The sequence below is a fragment of the Centrocercus urophasianus genome, unplaced genomic scaffold, assembly GCF_019232065.1.
Source record: "Centrocercus urophasianus isolate 14NV4802_14NV808 unplaced genomic scaffold, USGS_Curo_1.0 seq_17, whole genome shotgun sequence".
Classification (NCBI taxonomy): domain Eukaryota; kingdom Metazoa; phylum Chordata; class Aves; order Galliformes; family Phasianidae; genus Centrocercus; species Centrocercus urophasianus.
In genome coordinates, this window is record NW_024884722.1 from 17,793,610 (window position 1) to 17,818,803 (window position 25,194).

Sequence of the window (25,194 nt, forward strand, 5' to 3'; positions counted from 1 at the left end):
GCCCAGGGAGATGGTAGTGTCTCTGGATGTGTTCAAGAAACATTTGGATGTTGTACTAAAGAACATGGTTTAGTGGGGAAATGTTATTGGTAAGTGGACAGCTGGACTGGATGATCTTGGGGGTCTGTTCCAATCTTAGTGATTCTATGATTCTGTAGTTGTACAGATGCATGGCAGAATGATGAGTTACGGACAAAGGACTGGCAGGAGAGAAGAGCTTCACCAGCTGAGGAATTAAACTCCAGCGAAAGCATACCTTTATCTGGCAAATGCTGGGAAGGCTGCTTGCTTTCTATGAGATTATTATCGCCTTTCTGAGACTAATATGTATTTTATGTTAATGAGCTTTCTGAAATCAAAAAACAACACAGCAGAAGTAGAGATGTGTGGAGGGTACTTGGGAGGCTATGAGGGATGTTCTGACTGCTGACCTGAAGTTATCCTGAAAATCAGAAAATAATTTAATATCCATAATACGTTAGAGTGTCCTGGTACCGTCTGTCAGTTTTGGTGTCAAGACTGGTTTTAGGTGTTGTGCATTATTGACCACTGCCACCTTATCTTCAACAACTGTCTGACTCTTGATGCAAGCCTTGATGCAGCAGAGGGACGGCAGAAGATTTGGGTTTTTTTAGGCTGTTGCTGCTGGAAACAAAAATGGGCAAGGGTTTTGGCATGCTCTGCACTGTTGTAGCTAATTTGAAGTAATTGATAACTATGTGTACTAACACCCGCTCAGAGCTATCTTTCATCTTTTCAGTTGTAGATGTTGTTGATTGTTTCTATCCTCTCTGTTCCTTCCTGAAAACAGCACTGACTCTTTACCTAACCTCAGCTCGTAGCTAGGAGTGGCGGGCAGATTCTTATCCAGAGCACTAGAGGGCGGCAATAGTACGTTAAAAATCAATCTTTCCAGACCCAGTCCCTGCTAGCCCCAGGAAGAAGGGCCCTGTTTCCTCCTTTTAGTCGTCTGGGCTGTTGCCTTCTATTTGGCCCTATCAGACATTCCTTTCGCATCAGTATACTCAGTATTTTGATTTTGTATGCTGGGTTCCCTTCTATTTGAGGCATGGGGTGTCAAACTTATCGGGGATTCTGAATAGGGTACTCATATGTCAACCCTCCATCTGGAGGGATTGCTGTCTTACCCAATGCCTCTCCTGGTATTGAGATTTTTCAGGTGGAGGTTACATGTTTTTCAGGTTATCTGGCATTAATGCCCAGAAAGAAGAACTTTGATAGTTTCAGCTTTTTTGTTTCAAATAGAACAAAGAAAGATATCTTTGAAGATGACAAGATGAAGACAGCAAGAATTCAACATGTTAGATGACAGAAAAATGTGTATGTTGTCAGAGTTTCTAAATTCTACACAGGTCTGAGAATAGTTGCAGTAGGTTTTATTAATCTTGTACTTCAAATCACAGTCAAAGCAGGAAAAGCCCTTTAAGTTTCAGTAGACATCTCAACATCTCTACTTGCTGTAGCAAGTCTCAAGGGCCAAGGTCATTCCTTTTTCATCTAAGGTCTTGTTTTTGTGGTTTGCAGAAATTAGTGAAGCTAGGCAACTTCAAGGCGAAAAACAAGCACCAAGATCTCCCCTTTACAAGTCAGCAAGTCATGGAGTTGTGTTGTGAATAGTGATTCCCACTTATCCCAGCCTGAAACTCAGACTCAGTGCTTCCAGGAGGTCAAATGTTTGCCTACACTAGTCTGATATGCCTCTCATGCAGTGTTTTTTCCAATAATTAGCACGTAGACATGGCTTTATGTGGATGACTACAAGCTCACTGTCATCTCTCATTCCATGGTTATCAGTATAAGAACACTGAGTCATTTTGTGTAGACAGCATTCCTGTTCCTGGGGTAGGTACAGCTCATTATCTATCTATCTATCTATTTATCTATCTATCTATCCATCTATCTATCTATCTATTTATTTATTTTGTCCCAGTGAGCCACATTGACTCCTCATTACTAGAAATCTTAAAATACATTGCTAACATTTGCTGAATTGACCTCCAGGTCCAGTCACACAGAGGGCTCACTTTTTTTTTTTTTTCAGCCACAGGAGAAAGACGAGTCCCACAGCAGTGGGATGTAGCCATGGGGTGTATGCAGAGAGCAATGCAGGGCCTGCATGTCTACCCAAGCTCTGTGACTGCAGCGCTCTATAGCACATTAATCTATTGCAGGAGAGTATTGCAGGACGATATGAGCTTTCCCGGGATTTAAAAAAAAAAAAAAAAAAAAAAAAAAGAAATACAGTTGTAAATATTTGGCGTTAGAACACCAACCATAAACAACACAACAGGAAAGCCCGAGGCTTTCTGTAGGAGCTAGTTATGGCAATTATTTTGAAGAGCCTTTGATAAATGGCTGTATTGTATTGTACTGTATTGCCCTCTACCGGAACTACCGAAGATTGCACACTGGTGCTTAAGCAGAGAAAAAACTGGGACGGGAGATGTTGATGACAACAAATACGTTGTGTCACACTGCTTAGCAGAGTCGCAGAATCGAATGCTTCTGGATTTGGAATCTAAAGAGGGGCTCGGGTTTTTTTCTGACTTGCTGAAAGGACATTGGTTTCTTTAGAGAAGAATCTGTGCAGGCGGGAGAGAGATCCAAAGTTATAAACTTGCCAAGAAAATGGATATTGTATCCTTGAAAAGAAAAAAAGAATGCTTTCTGAGTTACAGAGGCTGACCTATTCAGAGCTGATGAGAGAACTATTGCATGAAAATGTGAGGAAAAGCTCTCTTCGGGTCCTGTGCCTCAGATTATTATTATTATTATTGTTGTTTTAAATTATTATGTTTGCATTCAGAAAGAATGCTTATCTTTTCCTTACTGAAAGATTTTTGTTATTATTATTTATAATCATCCAGCACTTGACTTAGACCACTTTCCCAATTAAAGGTTTAGGCCACTCAATGCATATTTTGTTACTGAGAACTAAGAAAGAAACGAATCCCACGTAGGTGCATTCCTACGTTAAAACAAGAAAGATTGAAATGTTTGGCTTATCTTGAATCCACAGTGAAATCTTCAGTGTTTCTCCTGCCACAGATGCCTAAATCCTACTGTTATTATACCATGAGGCTGTTACTCCTGTAGTCACAAGAATAGTGGGCACAAATAAATAAACAAATAAAAATAAAAAATCTTAGTCTTCCCCTTTTTGTTGTTGTTGTTTGTGGACCCACATTTTCTATTTTGAGTGATTTATGGCACCCAAGTTGAAACACTGGCTGTGTATTGCTAGGATGAGAAAATGGATACAAGTTGCTAGAAGGAGATGTCTTCTGGCTGATGTAAATCTGCCGAAATGAGCAACAGAGAGGCTTCTTCCAAGATTTTCCACATGGAAGCACAGCTCATTTCCGGCCACCTGGCTGTTTTGTATTCAAGTATCTCTGCACTCCCTATCTTTCAAAACTGAGCTTGAAAATTTCCCAACAGGAAGCTCCCTAAAAATCTATTTGACGCTGGCTCATTACTCTGGATTTTGTGCCTGGGAAATGTAGAAGCCATCCAAACACTCTGGTGCTGTAGGATGCATGTCCCCATGCAGCTCTCCAACACAAAGTTGGAGCTCATATGTCACTGACCACTTGCTGAAAATGGTACTCCATTTACATTTCATAGATCTTCACTCCATTTCTTCTTTCTAGGAGGCTTGTTGAGCTCACATCCTCCTTTTCCTGGCATTCTTCTTCCTAATGTCTGCAGTCTGTATCTGGAGTTCTCAGTTATGGTCAGAATTTCAGTTTCACGTTATTATATATATATATATATATATTTTAGAAAGCCCTGCAAATAATGCTTTTGTCTACTCAGATCAGGAAGTATTTATTTTAGTTGACAGTCAGTAAAGTTTCCCAAGGCCAATCTGGAAATCACACCAGAATTGGTAAGCGATCTCCTTGTTCTTTTGTTGCCCAGAGATTTCTAGCTTCAGTTCCCAATGAAGAGGGGCACCGAGAGAACAGCCTGGCGGGAGCGCCTCTGTTAGCTGTGCTCAACTCACCGCAGCATCAGAAACATTCACAGACACTCAGCCACTTCACTGGAAAGAAAATAGAGTGAACACAAGTAGCTTTGAGCTTTGCCTAGTTGTGATTGAAGCCAGTTCACTTTTGGGTGCCGCTGGACAAACGGAACCGCACTTCTCATTATCTGTCCCCACTGGAGTAAGAAACAGGTAGCAGTCCCTTAATTCTTCTAACTTACTTTAGAATCAATTAATTAATCAGTAGCTGTGACTAATTATTTACTTCCAATTAACCTGGAAATCATTTCAAAATGAAGCCAGAGAACATGACTTCCATGGTAAAATGGTAAGTTTCTGTTGTCAGTTGGTGACGTAACCTATGTGACATTACATACCCTATCTAGGCTTACCTTGACAATAAGGAAGGTGATTTATTTTGTACATTTGTTTCGTGCAGCTTTATTTATTTATTTTAGGGCTTATATAGTCCTTGTATCAAGTGGGCTGTTGTATTTCAAGGGGAATTTGTGGTCTGTATTTTATTACTTGTTAGAATACTAGCTAGAAAAAGTTAATGAACTGTACATGAGTCCAGTGATGTGATCGTTGACTGACTTGAACACTTTTGCCTTGCTAGGGAGTGGAAAATGGCTGGAGATACCTATATGACGCTTGTCCAATGAATACTTTTCCAAAGCTGAATAAAATTTCATCAGAAGAAAATCTGATCAGAATCAACAACAGGGCTCTGCTCTGAACTTAGGAATGGCTTATGATGTTGCATCTCTATGTGATGTTAAAAACAAACAAACAAACAACGGTTGGCTTGGCCTCAGTTGATATCCATTTCTATCACAGAATGGATCAGACCCTGATGATTACTGAGCTTGAACACCTCTGCCATGGGTCAGGCTGCCACCCACTCAATCGTGCTGCCCAGAGCCCCATACAGCCTGGCCTTGAACGACTCCAGAGATGAGTTAATCACAACTTTGCCAGGCATCCTGTACCGATGTCTCAATGCCAGTGTCTCGAGTAAAAAATTCCTGCCTCCTAATACCTAACTTAAGTCTCCTCTCTCTTAGTTTGAAGCCATTCTGCCTGATCCTGTCACTATCAGGTTGTATGGAAATGCCAAATCACAGCTTGAACAGGTGATCGAGCACCCGGTGAGAAGGTGGGGCCAACCCAGAGAAGCTCAGGTGCATGCAATGCAGCTGAAGGACTGGGAGGGGTGGAGCCAGGATCCACCCCTTCCCAGACCTCATTTAAGAGTTGGCAGTGGAAGAGAGAGTGTCTTGCTGGCAATTCCTGTCTCCTGAAGGCCTTTTGCAGGTAAGATGCTACTTTGTTTCTGCATCCACAGCTGCTGCTGTGTTTGGGCTTGTTCTCATTTGCTGCAGCTGAGGGCTTTGCCACCCTGCTGTTATTGCTGTACTTTCCATCACAGACCATGTAAAAAGTTGGTTCCCCCTCCTTTTTGTAAGTTCCCTTCAAGTGCTAGAAGCCATAATGGGGCATTTTCTTCTCTGAGGTAAGCAAACCCAATTCCCACAAATTTCTTGATAGGAAGGCTGCTGCAGTTCTTTGCTCATTTGGGGGCTTTTCTGTGGACACACTCCATGAGCTCCACATTCTCTCTCATGCTGAGGGCCCTAGGCACAGGGCTCCAGATGGTGCCTCATGAGGGCAGAATAGAGGGGGATGATTGCCTCCCTTTTCCTGACATCCCTCCCTTTCTTGATGCAGCCTGGGATACCCTTTGCTTTCTGGGCTGTGTGTGCTGTTAGTTCACTTCTAGTGCTTCTGGTCCACTGGTACCTTCGAGTTCTTCTCAGCAGGGTTGATCTCAGTGAGTTTTCCTCCTGGTCTGTGCTCATATCTAGCAAGGCTCTGAGCCTGGGATGTGTGTTATCAGGCCCCCCAGACTTGTATGCATTCAGCCTCTTCGGGTGGCCTCAGACTCATCCTTATCTTACAGTGGGAGGGATTTTGATCCTCCAGACTGTGCCCAGAGGTTTAGGGACACAAGAGATACAGAAAGCCAGACCACCAGCAAAGATTGAGTAGAAGGACATTGGGCACCTCAGCCTTCCCTATGTCTGTCATTGCATTTTTTTGCTTACAAGAGTGATTATGCTTTCCTTGCCCTTTCTCTTCTGAGCAATGTGCTTGTAGACATCCTTTTTTTTTGTTTGTTTGTTTGTTTGTTTGTTTTGTTTTTAATAAATCTTTTGCTGAGTTCACTTGCATCTGAACTCCTAGGGGCTGGAGAACTCTCATGCTCTCAGAAAGGCATACATACAGAACTCCTTTCATACTCCATTCTAACTCGGCATTTGAGAATATACAATTTTTTTTTCTTCTGCACATGGAGTGCTGTACTCTATGTTACATAGCGATTTCACAATTAGCCTCCTCTGCCTGAGTTAACTGAAAGCTGTGAATGCTGCAGAAACAGAACCTGTCAGAAATAATGCTGCTTGGCTGACATTATTTCCCCTTGGTGCAGAGGGGGAAAAAGAACCAAGGGAGTGATAGATCTCTCTGTTTTCTGAAGATTTTGTAACGACAGGACCTTTAATATTGGAACTTGTTTGCTACAAGAGAGTTCTTCCTTGTTGGTTGTTTTTGGGGTTCTATATGTGGCTCAGAAACAGTTGCTCAGAGGTGGGTAACTTACAGTGAACCTGTTTCATTCCCTGTTAAGTCTTGACAGAAGTGTGGTGTCACCTAATCCCTCTGTGGAGAGAGAGAGAGAGAGGGACTCTGCATACTTTATTCCTGTAAGGCAATAAAATGCTGCCTGAAGAATGCAATTTCTTCCCAGAGTAAAGAGTTCTGGTAGGGTGGGATAGAACAATGACACTGTTAAATGCTGATCTGAGTGCAGGGTTATTCACAATGTCATGGGTGGACGTCAGTCCAACTCTAAGCAAATCCCAGGGAAAGGGAGAATAAATTTAGTTTTGCAATCCCTGGAAAATCTTAAAGGCAAATTCACCTTTCTCAAAGCTACTGAAATTCTTGGCTGTTTATGCAGGTGGGCCTTCTTAATGGTAAACCTTCTGTAGGGTACATAGAACTAAGGCTTCTCTGAGCAGAGAACATATTGTGGAATTTACAATTTCAGTTGCCAAAAAGGGTAATTTCTAGATAATTGTTTTTTTTAGAAAAGTGAAATACTCTGAGTTGGAGGGGAAAAAAATAGTCATTGCAAACTTGCATCTGGAAATCAGATGGATTGGAAGCCAGTGATTTCTTGAGCATGGCAATTAAATTTCTTCTAACAGCTAGATAATTGTCCTGTCTTAGAACCAAGCAAAATCTTCTTTCAGTAAAATCTCAGATTTGGCCTCCTGTCTCAGCATAAGCAATGCAGAATAGGGTTCAGAGAGTCAGAGGATGACTTTAGGGATGTACTTTTCTATTTGGTCATCCTACTTTAACTGACAGTTATTAAAAACAAAATAGGAGGGCATCAGCCCAACAATCACCACAGCTGCCTTCCCCAGCAGTACTGACAGGTGAGCTCACTTCTCTTCCTCAGAGTTTGTTGGACCTGTTCTCATGTACTTTTGCTAGGCTTGTGAAGTTTGTGGGGTCTTAGCTCTAAGGAAATATATAAATGATTCTGCCTGACTTCTCCAAGACCAGCATGTCTAGGTAGTCTAAAGCACTCATGCTATAAGCAATAAGATTCGCAAGATGATAGCTGAAGCCTTTTTTTTTCCTCCTTAGTTTTCCTGCTTCTAGCACTGTTTTGTGTTGAATACACAACATTCTATGAACCCCTGAGTACAGCTAAATCACATCAAGTTTAAAAAAACTCTTCTTATTCCTGTATGGTTTATTTTTACTGTTATTTCTTTTTATTTAAAAAGAAGTCCACATGGTACATCATGAAGCATGGAGGTTTGGGGTAGGGGTTTACCTTCTCAGCACAGTAACCCAAAATGATATGGAAGGGAAATAATTATGGCTATAATTTCTGCAAGTGAGTGTAGAAAGGGGTGAAGGTTAGAGCTTCCTGCTCTGCTATGCAACTAGGGATCAGCATTCAATATAAACAACAAAAGAAAAGAACAAAGGTCAAACACTCGCGTGAATTAAGAATTAGGGCTTTATATATGATTTGTCATAAAAACAACAAAAAAAACCAAACTCCTTTCTTTCCCTGCCTGATGGAGGAACACACTTGTGCAGCCCAGGCCTCCAGCTAAAGTGACAGTTCATACTGCTGTTTTTAAGGAAAGACACATATGGGAAGCTCTCTTCTGAATGTGCACCCTGCCAAGAAATACATTATGAATCAATGAAAGTTTTTTGGCTGTTTTAGGCTTTATTGCTCGAAGTGGTTCTTGCTCAGCCATTCAGGCTATTAATGTTAGAAAACACACGTACTGTTACAAGGCATAAAACATGAATAGTTAAATGACTGGGTGCATAGCAATTAAATCTTTACTCTTAGCTATAGATTTACTATTGACTGAAGACTACATTCCACTGTTAGAGGGTTGCATCAACTTCAGTTAAGGCAGGCTGATTCAGTAATTGTTCTATCTTCTGTTGCTTTTAAGCTGTTCCTGGGTGTTCCAGTGACATCCCACTACTCTCTTCAGTTTTTCTACAACTGACTAGGGCAAGGGACTTGGATATGTACTAAGCCACAGTGAAAATTACAAGTTCCTTCACCAGAGGGTGGCTGGGTACCAGAACAAGCTCCTCAGGGCAGCAGTCACAGGCCCAGGCTGATGGACTTGGAGAAGCATTTGGACACTGCTTTTAGAGATAGCATTTGAAGTTCAGGTGGGCTCATGCACAGCTACAAGTTGTAGGCCCCTTCCAATTTAGTCTGCATTCTTACTCTGCACACAACAGACATTTCACTGAGCTTGTGTATTTGTTTGTTAAGCTTTTCCTCTCATATCACTACTACACTACTTTTTTCCCCTCTGGAAAAAAAGCTATATCCCGTTATCACCAGGAGCAACAGGTTTATGGCCTGCAGACACCTGTTTGCACTAATGAGTCAACCTAATAACTCACTGAGATGCTGTTGTTGAAGTCACACGGAGAGTAGTATCATATCTGAGTAAATCACTCCATTTTATATCCTATGTATCCTTTATATCCTCTAGATCCTTTATATATCTTTTATTATCTAGCTATTGCACTTCAATCACAGGAGAACTGGATCATTAATTAATTTATCTGCAAACTGTCATCACATAAAATACAATATGCCACATGCAAACATTTAATGCAAAGGCACCACCCTAGTGAAGTTCCATGTCTTTTGTTAAAAAGACAAAGTAGAACATTACTTAGTGGGTGGGAGCCCTCCCACCCCCCTTCAGCCACTCCTCTCTAGCCAAAAAATTTCCGAGACTGACCATCCCACCCTCCCACCCAAAAAAAGAATAACCTCTTTTGAGATAGCGCAAATCCCAGCAAACAGCCCCAAACCAGCAGCCAAAAGCACAGCTCCCAGTTTGTGGGAGCTGTGCTTTTGGCTGCTGGTCATCAATAGCCTCAAAGCCACCTAACACACACCAGACAGCTCCAAGACACCACTTCCAAAAACTGATACAAACCTTTTAAGCAACAAAACCAGCCAGTCACACCACAGCATCCTCTGCTCCTCCACCAGATCAGCAGAGAGATCCATCAGATCCCCACACTCCAGCACAGAAGGGCTGCTCTCACTTCACTCCATTCCTTCCAGGCCTGCAAGAAAACCACATCATCACACTGAGTCCCAGACATAAACTCCATCCCAGAGGCAGCACATAGGTAAGGGATAGACAGATACAGCTCACCATTCTTCACTGGAATCCTCATTCCAGCCATTAACATGCAGGAAGAGCTGTGAACCAGTTCCATCCTCCAGTGTGAGGGTTCATATCTGCGGATCCATCACTCACATACTCCAACTAGTCCTCACCTTGCAACAAGAACACAATCAGAGCCATACAGAATGGAAACACCTCTCTAGAGATCATCTGGCCCACTTCCCTACCACACATCACCCAGGAAAGCATCAAAGCACTACTGGAAGGAGGCTGGGCAGCCTATTCCATCCCTCCCACTTTGATCCTTCTCCTTTCTGCTTGCATAGGCCATGAACACACCACCCATCATCATCAACTGGGCTCCTGCACATCAGATATTCCCATCAGCCACCCTTCTCTCATCTAGCTGGACAATCAAGACAACATACAAAGCTACCCAGCACAATTCCCCCTCAGTGAACCCACCCCATCTGCTCCTTAGTCATTTCTCTTCTGGTCACTTGCAGATGACACACCTGGAACAAGTTGTCACATCACCTTCCCAGAGATGAGGCCATGCTTCTCACCCTCTCTAAAGCCTGCAGGGCCATCAGCTATCCTCCAGTCTTCAGGCACCTTTCCTGTAGGAAAAACCAGAGGAAGTGTGATAGGGAGCTATTTGGCAGTCACCTCTGACAGCTCCCACAGGCATTTGCTGGCATCCATTTTGCCAAGACTACCTTTGACCAGCTCCTCCAGAATCCAGGGTTCCCAACAAGCAGTCTCAGCAGCAACAACTGAAGACAAAAAGGCATCCAGTACAGAAATGCATCCCCATTACCAGAATCTCCACCTTGCAAAGCAGAGGCCCACACATTCTCTAGTCACCTTTTCTCTGTTGACAAACTTTTGTTAGTCTTGACCTCCCTCCTAAAGGTGATACTGAGAGGGCCTTAGCCTTCCACAACCCTTCTCTTCTTTCTCCCCTTCAAGTTAAACCATGAGTTCTCATTCACCCCTGCAGGTCTCCTGCCATTCCTGCTCAGTTCTTCACTGTTTGGGATGCACAGCTCCTGAGCAAGGAAGTAACACTCCAGCATCAACAATTGCTCACAGGACCCCCTCCAATGCTCTAACCCCAGGTGTACTTTCACATAGATCCTTTAAGAAGACAAAGTTGGCTCCCTTAAAGTTCAGTGTTTCAGTTCTACTCATTGCTTCACATCTTCCACACTGAACACTGCAGCTCACACCTACCACACTTGAGGCCACCACTGGTCTTCCTGTCCCCAAAGAGTCCTTCTACAACAGGGAGAGCAAGCTCCAGCAACACCTCTCTTCTCAATGGCTCCTTCAACACCTGTAGTATGTCAAAGAAAATCTTTTGATACAAGAACCTCTGGAATGAGCACTCTTGGCAGCCTTGCTTTCCTAACAGCTGACAGGGTGGTTCAAGTTGTGAGAAACACACTCTAGATCAAAAACTTCTAATCATAGATCTGTTAAGAACAGTTTATTCATTACTGCAATAATGGCCACACAATCCCCACTGACAAGGGAGAAATTGCACAACTAGCCAGTGAAATCCATTCTGTTACAAACCATGGGTCTGACGCAGGTAAAGCCTCCTGGCACTCCTTGGTTTAGTCTCAGGCTCACAACTTTCCAGCACTGTTGCTACATTACGCTTCCATACATCTGTCACCAACCCACTGTCTTTGTGTGCCCTGTACCTTTTATGGCAAGAGGATGACAACATTTTCAACAATTAGTACACTAGTTCTGTCCTGTACCAGACTCCCCCCTAGCCTATAAAATTATCTTACCTAGTGCCTGTGCCAATTTTACCTATGCCAGAACACCCCAGTCTCAGCTTTACTGTGCTCAGCAGCTTTCTTTGTGAAAGACAACTTACCTTATGCTACATACAGAATACTGGAAATTGCCACTGCAAAAAAGACAACCTCTCACAACTCCCCCTCTTCCTTTTTACCCTCTTGGGTTTTCAAACCAGACCACAAAATACCTGTAATAGTAGAAAACTACCTTACTATCCCAACTTGATGATTGATTATCATTTATCAAAATGAATCTTGCTATTTTCCCCATATATATATATAAACATTATTAATAACAATTTTTTCACCATTGTATAATTCCTCCCAGTATGAACAAGCAGCAAGTCTGGAATCAGAGCATAATCAGCATTAGAGGCTCTAAACTACCAAGGAATTCAGGAAAGATAGGGAAGTTAGCAATAGTAAAGACAGAAATTCTAGCAAACAGTTTACAGAGCAGGAATAGTCACCACCAGGGAATCCAACAGTGTCTTATTGGTCCATGGCAAGGAAGCAGGTTGGTCAGCAACATCTCATTGACTTACCCATTCTTCCTCAGAACTCTTCAGGCCTGCCTACCTCAGTGATCAGGGTCATCATGTCGTGTCCATCATGGTGATGGTAGCTGCCACGGTATCCACCTTTTGTTCATCAGGAGGAACAACGCATGTCTTCTCACCTCTGTGCTCACAGTAGTCAACCATTTACTTCAAAAGCTTGTTGGGCAGGTCATGCCTTGGATGGATGCCGTTGAACAGGCTCTGAGCCAAGCATTCTCCAGCTTCTCATGGATCAGATGGCTGCCTCTGAACAAGGTTTGAGCCAAGCACTGTTCCCTCTTCTCACACCACCCAGTGCCACAAAGCCTGTTGTCACTGTCCCATGGTGGTTTCAAGAAAAAAAAAAAATAAAGGGGGAATGAGGGGAGAAAGGAAAGATACATGTTAAAAATAACACACAGGCAAAGGAAAAAAGTGTGAGTGCTGACACACACACACACCTCACCTTATCCATGGATCACCAGGAGGCTAGGAAAAGTAATCTAATACCTGGGCAACTTTCAGACTCCTTGGGTAATTCGAGCCAAGTCAGTCACCTCAGCATGTGCCAGACTTTCACATACAATTACAACCAATATATACAATGTTATGGTTAATATGATCACAAACGCATGAAGCACAGAATTAAAAACTCCTCTTGCTGTTGGTGACCATCTAAGGAGCATTTCCCATCAGTGGTGTTCTCCATCCTTCTTCACCCTTACCAGAAAATGGTGCATCTCCCCCATATCATGGAGAACAGTAATCTAAGTTCTTTTTGTCCCTTATGTTGAAGGCAGCCTAACAACTGGTACAGATTGTCACATTGCAATAATTTCTTTACCAAATAAGATTCATTTCAATTGGTGCAGGTGGCAAATCTTGGATTGATGTATAATTGGACCACAGCAACTGATAGGACATAACGGGAACTGAATAATTAGAGTCACATCCCATAATGTTAGTAAAGTTACACACACAGACATTTGAATACAGTACATTTGAATGATTGCTTGTATCTACAATATTACCTGTGAGTATAAAATTATAAGAGGTCCTCATACACACACATCCTTTTCCAATATAGATGAGCACTATTTCAGGGGTCTCATTGGGACACCTCCAAAATGGCAAATAATTTGCTCAGGGTCAACACAAGCATATCAAGTCTTGATGGTATTACTCTCAAAATAAATCCTTCTTTTTCCCCATACAGCACATGAACTAACATCAACAGTTTGCCATTTGTTCCCATTTTATTGGGCCCATACTCTGTGTTCCAATGAATAGGGCATAACCTCATTGTGATTCAGTCCTTGCACAATGATTGGGTACGCAGTATGTATCAAAGCATTGCTTATTGTTAGGACAAAAGCTGCAGCAATGTTATTAACAGGATCATAAGTAAAATTAACTAGACACCACCAAGACTGAAATTCTCTTTTAAATTTGTTTGCATTGTCCCAACCCACCTTTCAAATTTCAGTGGGTAAAGCTTTTCCTTTACCTTCTACACATAAAAGCTAGGAAGACGCTGAGTTTGACAAGTGCATCTACAATTAACTGATGGTCTTTTATATTAGCTCTTTCCCACTGAGATAATACATTAGATAAAAACTTCTGATTGATTCCCCAATGCTGATAGGGAAAACTGCAGGGTTGTTGCAATGCAGGTAGATCACTTATTTGACACCCTACTTCTATTCTTTGTCCTACATCTCCCCAGAGTTGCCAGTACTATCCTGGCCCCATTCACTTCCTGAATATGTTTCAGGACTGTGCTTAACCATGGTGGAAAGGGTTAAGCCTCTGTTACAATTAGAATTCAATCCCATATACCCAGTATGTCCAATACGGGCATGGGACCATGACCAGCCAGTGAATGTGACAGGATCAGCATAAGCTAATACAAATATTTATCTGAATATGCCTGTCTGAAACAGTGACATTAATGATACCACAGGGATCCCAGAGAAAGGAGCAGAGTGAGAAGGGAACATGTGAGACTCAGCAACAGGATCAGCATTCATTAGCATACAGAAAACAAAAGAGAGAGCTTCCCAGTTTCAGAGTGTATAATCAAAGAGTATACAGCTGTATAATCAATCAGTATACAGAGAAGCTAGGTTGGAAAGATTACTGTGTTAGAAAGGGATAATCAAATGAATGGAAGGCTTACCTGTGTCCTGGGCTCACAGAAAAAGACTCCAAGAGGAGTGATCTGCAGAGAGAGGTCCTTCCTCAGTAAATCCTCAAATAGGGCTTAGGAGAGGAACAGCCAGGCTCCACCCCTTCCAGTCACACAACTGAATTACCTTCACCTGTGCTGCCACAGTTGACTTATGACTTGTTTTGGGTGATCAATCAGAGGTTCAGGCCATGATTCAACAGTTCCCATACACAGAAGAACCAAGGTTAGAGAAAGCTCAACTAGAAGAGACAAGAGCAAAGAGAAACTTTTCTGGTCCCAAATGAACCACAGTTGGAAGGCAGGTGAAATCCAGATGGTTACTTTACATCTTCCCCTGATCATCTTGAGCCTTCCAGATGTATCTGTTAGAGGCTTTTTGAGCGTGAAAGTGACAGGATCAGCGTGCAGCAAATCAATCGATATCAGTTGTCCCAGGGAGTAATAATCCCATTAACCAGCTCTTTGAGTAAGGGACCACAGGGCACAGTGGTTGCCAGCACTAAAAAAAGAAAGAAAAAAAAAAAAAAAAAAAAAAAAAAGAAAATATTCCAGGTCCCCAGTAACCATCTGACTCCTTTTTAATCAAAAAGATCTGTTCTCCCCATCAGTGGGTCTTTCCACACATACTGCCTCTGATTTCCTAAGCGTGTAACCAAAATCTTTCTTTAATTTGGCCAACTCTGTAGAAAAATAGGGGACCTCAATGCTAACAGAGTACCCACTTTCACCCTCTTCATATGCATGCCCAGTTTCTATCAGAGGGCAGAGAAGGGTCACCAGGTTTTCTGATTTGTCTTTTTGTGCTCTCACATCCTCCAGGTTTTCTCCTGGAGGGAAGTCACTATCTAGAGAGCTAGTATTTATCTCCCTCTCATTACCAGCGAGAAATACTGAAAATTTCCATTGCAAAAGCACAACCCACCTCTCACAAAGTCTACCATGAGAACTAATGCCCACAGCTGTGAGACTACTTTCAGCTGTGTGTAGACAGTCTATCAACTTCCTCATCCTGGTCTGTAACCAACACCCCCAGTGATGTTACCCACATTCACCTGCCTCTTGAGTCTTACGTGCAAGTACTCCACTAGTTCTTCATACATCCCCAGGCAGACCTCAGTATGTTCCTGTTCTCTCACTGGAAGAGCAACTCCACCACGTTGCCACTCTGTCTTTCCTAGAAGAAAGAACAGAACCATCGACAACAGCATTCCAGTCGTGTAAGCTGCCCCACCAGGTGTCCACAAGGGGAACGAGATCATCGTAGTTACACACAAAGGAGGAGAAAAAAAAAAAAAAACACACCACCAAAACGTGGTCCCATCCTTCTCGCTCCTACTGCTGGAAGCAGCCGGGGCTGAAGCACCCCCACAACACTCCTCGGGGGTGAGACCACCCCAGAGTCGTGCTCAGTCTCAGGCTGTTGGGCAGCAGCTCCATGCCGACCCTTCTAAAAAGACACGAGGAAGCCCAGAAGCGGCACAGTACCGATACCAGAGACTCAAAGGTAGCCAAGCAGCAGCCCTATATAAGCCCCGAGAAGAGAGATCTTACCAAGCGACTCTGAAACACTCACCAGCTCGGGCTGACGAGAGGCTCTATTGCAGGCTGAGCAAGGGCTGCAGGAGGAGAAAACTTCTGTTTCAGCAGCAGTTTGCGTTGCTTCTTACTCCTAGCAGCACTGAGGCTATAGGAATACGGCTCCAATTCTGCTTGCTCCTATTCATGAGAGCAGGAAGAACTAATGCACCCGCTAAAACACAAAAAAAAAAAACCACAACAACCTGGGGGAAGGTGAGCACCCCGGAGAGCACCACGGGGCTGGGCTGGGACTCGGATCTGAGAGGCAGCCCCCTCCGAAAACGCGATGGGAGCCGGGCAACGACGCTACTTCGGCTGCAAACAGCCTGGGGAGCCTGGCAGCAGCCCTACGCCGGCCCCGGGAAGAGCAGGGTTCGACAACCCGGCAGCCTCCTGCTTCAGCCCAAGAGATCCTAACAGCTCCCGAACGCCCGCCGCCTCCACGGTCCCCCTTACTACCAGAACTGCTCGCCGGTTTGGGCTGATCCTCACCGCGAGTGAGGATCCCACAGCAGCCTGAAACAAAACGACACAACGAGAACATTAAAGAGGATCCCAAGGCTCTATTTTAAAAGCAGTCCCTCGTAGAAGCAGCCCTTTTCAGCCGCAGGGCCGGTCAAACGAACGGAGCCCATTCCGTCTCCCACACAGAGCCGCAGGAACTCCGCCGTGGCTCCCAGCAGCCTCCGGCTGAGCTTAAGATGCTCTGGGAGGCTTTGGGGCGGGTCCCGCCCGGGGCTCCCGACGAGCTGCAGCTGTGCGCGGCCCCGCGGCACCTGGAAGTCGCTGCAGTTACACATGTGGACTCTAGATCCGAACTAGGGACTTAAATGACACTTTAAATTACAGTTTGTTATGCGCTTCTCCTTCTCATCTCACTGTAGGATTCATTAATAAGTTAAATAATTAATATCCATAATATGTTAGAGTGTCCCTGTAAAGCAAGCAGATTAAAGGTCATTTTTCTTCTCTCTGAAAACAGAGATGGACATTTTAGTAAGGGCTATTCACAGCAGTAATAGGGAGCTACTAGTTATCTGTGTGCTTTTTGCTTTTCGTGTAAGCAAGGGAGATGAAGGTGGGGCTTCACACCAGAGTGTCTAGGGGAAACGGACATAAGCTGCAGCATAGGAAGTTTTGAACGAATGTGCGCAAGTACTTTCAGATACTTTGGTATATGCATGGGAACTGCTGAGTCACGGCCTGAACCTCTGATTGATCACCTGCGGTGAGCAATGAGTCAGCCAGAGGAGCACAGGCGAAGGCAAGCCTGGCTCCACCCCTCCTAGACCTATTTAAGAGCTGGCTACCAATAGGGAAAGATCTCTTCTGGAGATTGCCTCTGCTGCTATTTTGTGAGTGAGCCTAGGATAGGGGAAAGCCTTCTATTTATTCTCTTTTGTTATCATAGTCTGCTTTGCCTAACTCTCTTGTTTAGTTTGTGATTATGACATCCTGATATTCTTTGATTATACAGGTATAGATCTTGGTGGAGTGGGCTGGGAGGGGTTAGATCTGTGCTGACTAATCCGCACATCTCTAGAGCCTACACGTACACTTTAGAATCATAAAATCATAGAATCATTAAGGTTGGAAAAGACCTCTAAGATCATCTAGTCCATCAGCTCATCTCCACCATGCCCACTAAACCACATCCCTCAGTGCCACATCTACATGTTTCTAAACACCTTCAGGGACAGTGACATTACCATCTCCCTTAGCTGCCTGTTCCAATGCAGTATTGCTTTATGAGAAGATTTTTTTTTTCCTAATATCCAATCTGAACCTCCCTGGAGCAACGCTAGGCCATTACCTCTCATCCTGTCACTATTCACCTCAGAGAAGAGGCTGAACTCCACCTCACTACAACTTCCTTTCATGTGGCTGTAGAGAGTGACGAGACTAACCCTGAACCTCCTCTTTTCCAGACTGATAAATCCTAGATAAATCCTTGGGTGAAGGATTCTGGAGTAATCTGCCCAAAATTTGTTCCAAATTCCTGATGGGAGGAAGAAGAGCAGAATGGGAGTTGTTCATGTATCAACAACATAATAATGTTAATACATAATAAGGTTAATACTTCACTGCCAGAGGTGTTGTTGTGAAACCACTTCTTTTGATGCATTTGCCTTCCCCGAATTCCCCAAGGCATGGAGATATGCCCTCTGCTTCCTAATAAGTTCATATTGTTTCTTTTTTTAGTCTATGTACAAACAATGTAAAGATATACAGAAAAACAGGTTCCTGCCTTCTTCACCTGCAAACTCATCAGTTGCTGTAGAGAGGGAAGATTCTAACTTTCATTGGACAAAGCCAACTTAGCCAGTATGGGAACATCTCCAGTACAGATGTTTCTTTCTGAAGGTGCAGGGCCAGCCAGGTCACCCAGCAGCAGGATGCAGGTGTCACTTTTTCTCTCCGAGGAACTCAGAGGCTACCATTCTTGCAGCTGTGTCCAATAGCACTGATGCAGAGGACTATGACTCTGTCTACTACAGGAGCAATGCCTCAGATGAGGATTCCTGCAGCCACATTTACAATGTAGTTGCAGAGTCTGACCTTGATCTCCAGCAGTGCACTGCTGACATGTTGGACCTTCCTGATCTCCCATGTATCTGGAAGAGGATGCTGTTTATTTCTCCAAGCAAGACAGATGGGGGCAGATGGTCAATGAGTTTGAGACAAAAAGAGGAATAGAGAGGAGTCCAGCCCCTGTCAAGGGGACTGGATTGTATGGTGATAATGGCATTAGCCTGGAACTAAAAAAACAAACACGGGAAAAGCACAAAGTTGGATGCCTGCAAACCCCAGCATGGCCAGAACAGCCAGTAGAGGGCAATGGGATCTCATAACACAAGGAACATCCTATCCCCACAATCCCTCGTGGGACGGAAAAGTAATGGGGCGGGCTCCCTCTTACCTCCTCCTGTTTTGCTTGGAAATGAACAGACTAGTGGAGCAGCAGTTGTTTATCTTTCAGAATAACACAGTATTCGTTAATATTGGTTAATATTGGTAGCCTTTCAGTGAGCTGGTTAATGATGATATTATTTCTAAACACTGTTCCAAACTAGTTCTCTGCCAAGGAGAATGCGTTAGTGGCAGGCAGTAGCCTGCCAACTCCATAAACTACCTCTTTGATCATGCTGCAAGGACTTTGCTTTTGCTAAGCAATAATTTAATTAAAAACAACTTTACCACACTTTTGATGTTAGAGGACACGGACTTTAGAATAAAGCTGGGTGGTTTTGTTTACTGAAACACCACTGTGATAGCACACAGTGTTTGTTTGCTTTCCAAAACTTACTTGATTTGGATGAAAATAGGAAAACAAAACAAACAAATGAAAAAAACAAAAACAAAACAAAAAAAAACCACAGATTACCTTCTGCTGGAGCTACAGTTCTTTCACTTCCTTCCTCTCAGCTCTTTGTAAGGTGGCTTTGTGGCCCTTCTCTATGGATGTAATCGCACTGCATGTGGCTGGTTGGGTAATGCAACACTGTGCTACTGGTGAGGTATATGAGGTGTTCTGGGAGGAAAGAGACTGCAGAGCACCTGAGAACTCTGTAGATCTGCAGACTGCTGGAAGTGTTTATTTTCTTTTAAGAGGGGAAAAATTTTGTATTATCCTTGTGTATTGACACCTGTCACTAGGGCTTCTTATTTACAGTTTTGGTTTAGGTGGGAAGTGTGTTTGGAGTCTTTAGGGAACTAAAAGGAAAATACTCTGGCAGGTTTCCTTCAGTGATTTTGTTTATTTGTTTGTTTGTTTGTTTGTTTTTCTGATGTGGACCATTGGCTGTGAGTGTATGACTTTGTCTACTTCTCCTTAGAGTTGACTTCCAGCAGTACTGTTCTGCTGCCAGATGGCAAAATGAAATGAGAACAGGCTAAGTTCTGACTGATATAGCCATTTCATGCCAACTTGGTTTGACTTTTCCTTTGGAACTAAAATTTGAAAATAAATGGAAAGAAGTGAGAGAAGAAGCAGACAAGGAAAGGAATTTGTTTTCTTTGTCCCATTTTTTTTTTTTTTTTAACTAAAATTTTGCTTAATCTGGCACAGCCATAAATAGTGTATCAGATTATTCCTTACAATCAGATAGGGTGGGCACTGAATTAAATGAAGACTAAACATCCAGGGCACCAGTAGCTGAAAAATTCCTGTACATATCAGTAGAAACTGGAACGGAAAAAAAAAAAAAAAGAAAAGAAAAGAAAAAAAAAAAAAAAAAAAGGCTAAAGCAAGCAATTTAAAATCCATTTTAAATTCATATACTGTGGTTATAAAATGATCCAGAAAACTGTATTTCTTTATATGCTTGCTTTATCTCATTTAAGTAAGTTTGTTCTTTACTCCCAATTACTCATTATTAATCAATCAAGCTTTATTTTCTTTCATTGCAGGAACACCTCAGAAGTGCCTCCTTGACCCTTGTATAGCCTTGCCTTCCAGCAGTACAGTGTAGGTGGGTCAATTATGGCATGAGCCATAATGGCATAAGTATGAATCTAGTTAAGGCATTGAGTCAAGGGCATGGGGAAACTTGATGCAGTCTTAGAAAAACAAACACTTTATGATGTAAAACGAGGGTGGTGATGCTACTTTTCTTAACCCTCAGTTAACTTGCAGGCACTGTCAAGCACACTTGGATGAAATAAGCAACAATAGTTCTTCCTTAAAAACTGTAGTCTAAGATTTCAATGTACTTTGCACCAAAAGGTACAATGAAAAAGCTACGCAGAATTTCTGTTGTTGGATCCTCTCAGCCAATGCCTGGATGAACTGAGTTCATTAAGAAACCTTTAACCAACTCATCTGAACTGATAAATCAAATATCTTTCTTGCCCAGTCCTTATCAGAAAGGCTGTACCATATGCCTGGTTAGCTTCTTGTTTATATCTTGTTTTGTTGGATCATTTGACCCATTGAAAACTAACAGGAGACAGTGTACTGTGCCACTGTGGATCACTGTATATCTTTTTCCTTAGCACTAACTACAAGGAGACTCATCTGAAATTCATAAGGCAGCAGTACATAACCAGATTTCGTTGTTATTGTTATGTAATTGTTATTGACAATTTTTTTTGTTGTTGTTGTTGAAAGGCCATGTTTTTCACACCTCTCGAGTGTGGAAAATAAATCATAGCAGATTCCTTCTCTTCCACTATTCCACATGAGCTTTAGCCAAAGCACGTAGGACGCCCATCACATTTGAGAGAGCACGTGTTTGATATGACCGCTTCCAAAAGGGATGATATGTATGGTTAATGATGATGGCTAGAGAAGGAGCTGAGTCACCACTCCCTCTTAGAAGAGGTGAGAGCTGCAACAAAAGTCTTTTTCTTGGGGTCATTTACCCAGTGGTGTCTTGCATGAAACGTAGTGGTGAGGAACTTAAAGAGCTTGTTGTATGCTATAGCTTTGGGGTAAAGTGAGAGAATCAAGACCCAAATTATGACAGTTGCCACAGAAGAGAACAGGTCAATCAGAGTAATGAATTAAATGAAACTGAAATATAATCATAAGCTTAAAACATCTCACTTGAGCATGAAACATGCTTGCTTTAACTGTGTGAACATTGGCTTTGGTTCATTCATAAATTCAAATTTTTTCTTACCTTCCAAGCCACTGCTGCTAATGTCCCACCAGAAGATCCTTGTTTGTCCACCTCCTAATGCAGTGAGTTCATGCAAGTTCTTATTCCTCATGGGATGCGGGTCATGAACTATAGGGCTGTGACAGCTGGCCAGTTCCTGTCAGAGCATTTCATAACAGTCATAACAGTCCCAGTCTGGCATGATTTGCAGAAAACTCATGCCAGAAAGCTCTGAGGTTCTCCATTTCCCTCTATCACCATGCAGTTGGCATAACCCCTTAGGAAATGACTTGGGGTCATCAGCCAAGGGAACTAATCGAGCTCCCTGGCACCTATGCCTCTGTCTTTGTACCCAGTGGTCCCACTGCTTACTCACTGCTTACCTTCTTGTAGTGGATCCCCCTATACCACCCTGAGCTCTCTGCACTTTTCTTTGATGAGGTCTATATTAGACACGCTTCCTTCATTTCCTTCCAGTTCCTTCCACAGTCTTTCTTTCTCAAGTTATTCTACATTTTCTTGCCTACAATTTAGAGTTGGGAAATGTGATTTGCACTTTTACCGTATTTGCTCTATTTTGCCGTGGTTAGGACAAATCCCATCTGATGGATCCAAACATCTGAAAAAATGAAGTGAAAATCCATGTGGTTTCTGCAGTATCCTCCAATCAGAAACTAAAGATTTCCAAAGAATTAGAAAATATGTAAATCTGTCTGAGGGATCTTGTATGGAATTTTAGGCGGATGAGGAGAATTGCTGGTGCTGTGTTCTTCTGCATTCTGCATCACACTTTGGGCTACTTGCTGAAGAAACTGTAATATCCCAGCTTTCTAACAATTGATGGGAAGATGATGTCAGCACAGTAAAGGACAGCCTTCCTGCTACAACCATCCTATACAGGCTATGCAAATTGATGGCATCACTTTTTAGTGCTGTATAGTTTCCCTGATTTCTTCCTTTATCTTCCCAACTCCCTCTGCAACGTCTGTGATTCTGTCTCTGACAGCACTGAAAATGTAGTGAAGGCACATATTATAGTACCTAGTGTTCATAACTATTCCCTTTTTTCTTCATGTTTTAAATGCATTACATTTAATCTGTTTTCTATATTGTAGTAGTAAACTGATATCTGATAGCATAACAAAAGGTTCTGCTACTTGATGATTGCTGAGCTTCTCTGAGACTTTGTCAATTGCTGAGTTTGTCCATCAACATCTTTCTTATTGATATGCACTGTTTTCAAACCATGCATGCTTAACAGCTTGCTGTCCCAAATCCTGACTTGCTGCCTGACTTGGGGAAGGGCCTCTTCTCACTTAATGCTGACTATAATTTAGAGCTAGATTTTGCTCAAACATGATCAGCAACAGGAACAACAGAGTGTTTTACTGCTGAGGTCACTGTACTGATCACACAACAGGTGATAAGGCCTGAACTTCCTTGCCCTTTCAGAGACCAAGCGAGGACGTAGCAATCTGTTATATGTTCTAAATGACTGAAGAGCAGAAGTCACGTCACTGGCTTGGTCCTGAATCAATTGAATTGTGTTTTGGGTCCTGTGAGTTTAGAAACCTCATGTGCTAGCTGGTCAAATGGCATTTCTGAAGTCACCTGAAAAATAATGACAAGGTTTGTTACTTATCTTGAGTCCTACCAGCACAGCATGTTACAAGTAGGCATGTTTTGTAAATTGTTGAATGCTGAACCTATTGTTGAATCTTATTACCTCTGGTGATGGCAAAGCCTTTGTCTTGTAAGCCAGAAGTTGACAGTGTGATTTTCTGCAAGGAGCTAAAAAGAATCCTACCTGAAAATGGTAAGATTTTAGCAGCAGATGTAATTCACAGCAGAATAAACACGATGCTTTCCACAGGCTAATCTGCAAAATGAGAGCATTCAATTAGGTAATACATTTTAATGTACGGACATGGGAGCCTGAGGATGGGTGCACAACATCATGACAACAGTCAAGTCGGATCAGGATCCTGTCTAACATTGGCTGAAAATGAGGTCCTAAGAGTAGCAGCAATGCAGCCATAGAGGAATTGTTTCTTAATTGCTCTCCAGCATCCAGAAATTCCTGGGCATTTTTGAGTACCCTCAATGGATTTTTCTGACATGGCTTTGCCCAATTACTTCTGAATACATATAAACTTAGTATCTACATCCTGGCTAAAATTGTTCTGCAGCTCATGATCTGTAAAGAACTGTGTCCCTTTCCCTGAATAAATGATACCAGTTGCTGTTTTAGCATTTTCTGACACCATGCAGATGGCCATAAAGCTGTGGGAAGTTGTCTAGAGGGCAGCCATTGCTCAGGCAATGCTGGCTGTTGGTTGGTGGTGATGTGTGGAATCAAACACTATAACCAGAATAATCATAAAGCAGTATGTTTACTCAATGTTGGATGCATCCTTATGCTGGATGAAGCGGGGAGTATTCCCTCCAAGCCTGTATACCAGATGGCAAGAAAGGCGCATATTAAAAGAACAAGTTGCTTACATATGCATTAGATGTCTAAGAAAAGGTTGGGTTATTACAATGAGTCCCCAGAATGACTGACATTTTTCCCTGCCCCAAGTCTTAGTTCTTTTGCACGTGTGTGGTATCTCTCAGTGGTTGTCTGGTGGTCTTTTCTGATGAAGGACGGATGTCTCTCTTGCTGTGTACTCTCTGACCTGGGTTAAGTTGGAGGATGCTGACTTAGCTCTAGCTGGTGGTCTTATTGGCTACAACTCCGTCCACAAATCCTCTGCTTCTTCGTTAATGTATGGCTTTACTGTCCTACCCTGTTGCCTTGCACTGCAGATACAGGATAGCTAACAATGTTATTTGGAGAAACAGGAGACTCACTGTCTGTACTGACTGTCTAAGTCTGCAGAAAAGCATTTATTATTGGCAGCTAAAACCTGCCTTAGAAAGGACAGATCTGTAGCTGATTTAGAATCCCATTAATTTTCATGGATCTTCACATCTTTAGAAAGTTTCTTGAAACATCACACATTGAAGGAGACCACAGGAACTACAGAGCTCTATCCTTTTTCAATAACTAGAGATATCCTCATGCAAATGCTATGGACAACATGGAGTGCCTACAACACATTGTGACAAATGGAGTTAATTTCCCAAAAATCTGCATGCTTGGCCTCAGAACAATGTCATTAAACCATTCCAGAAGTGAAGGAGAAATACCTAAGAAAATTGCAAAGACTCCCTTTTCATATTCACAGCTACCTTCACTGTGCACATCTATTTGAGGGGTCAGCAAGAATTATTCTAGGCATAAGGACAAGAGCAAGACTTCAAGCATACATTCAGCAGATGAGCTCTACTATTTCTGCATTTTGAGATCATTTGGCAGTAAAAGTCTCTCTCTCCATGCAGCCATACTGCTCTTTCTTTGTGCCTGCTCACGCTCAGTGCTGTCAAGGCTCTTACTTCTGGTGGGACAGTGCGCAGAAAATCGTATCTTATTTGCAGAACCGAGGCCAGGCTACTTGACTTCCCATGGCAGATTTGACACAAAGTCTTGTCACTCAGCAACACAAAGAGTGGCTTTAACCTCGATTAATTCATTCTTTGCCCTGTTGCTATTAATTCCAAGGACTTAAGAACATCTGGAAGTATAAGGAGTTGCTAGGGAGCTGGAAAGCACCTGTGGAAGCGTCAGCCAGTTG

At 42.7% G+C, this 25,194-nt stretch overlaps 3 long non-coding RNA genes across 28 annotated transcripts; 1 reads left to right on the forward strand and 2 right to left on the reverse strand.

Annotated features, from left to right (window-relative positions):
• Positions 1-8,099: 8,099 nt before the first annotated feature.
• LOC122159847 lies at positions 8,100-9,942 on the reverse strand. 2 transcript variants are annotated; one of them, XR_006168678.1, is made up of 3 exons: positions 9,817-9,942; positions 9,592-9,724; positions 8,100-8,284 (listed from the first exon to the last, which is right to left on the reverse strand). It is a non-coding gene; the product is annotated as an uncharacterized LOC122159847 (long non-coding RNA). The 2 variants fall into 2 exon arrangements; XR_006168679.1 differs by having other exon boundaries at positions 8,100-8,862.
• Positions 9,943-10,254: 312 nt separating this feature from the next.
• Positions 10,255-23,339, reverse strand: LOC122159846. 25 transcript variants are annotated; one of them, XR_006168663.1, is made up of 11 exons: positions 23,325-23,339; positions 22,080-22,136; positions 21,539-21,674; positions 16,407-16,430; positions 15,910-16,052; positions 15,407-15,510; positions 14,461-14,835; positions 14,325-14,366; positions 11,371-12,481; positions 10,509-11,128; positions 10,255-10,409 (listed from the first exon to the last, which is right to left on the reverse strand). It is a non-coding gene; the product is annotated as an uncharacterized LOC122159846 (long non-coding RNA). The 25 variants fall into 25 exon arrangements; XR_006168658.1 differs by having other exon boundaries at positions 15,910-16,430; XR_006168664.1 differs by lacking the exons at positions 21,539-21,674; positions 22,080-22,136; positions 23,325-23,339 and adding an exon at positions 19,300-19,314.
• Positions 19,311-25,078, forward strand: LOC122159848. The gene is made up of 2 exons (XR_006168680.1): positions 19,311-19,432; positions 20,325-25,078. It is a non-coding gene; the product is annotated as an uncharacterized LOC122159848 (long non-coding RNA).
• The last annotated feature ends 116 nt before the right edge of the window (positions 25,079-25,194 follow it).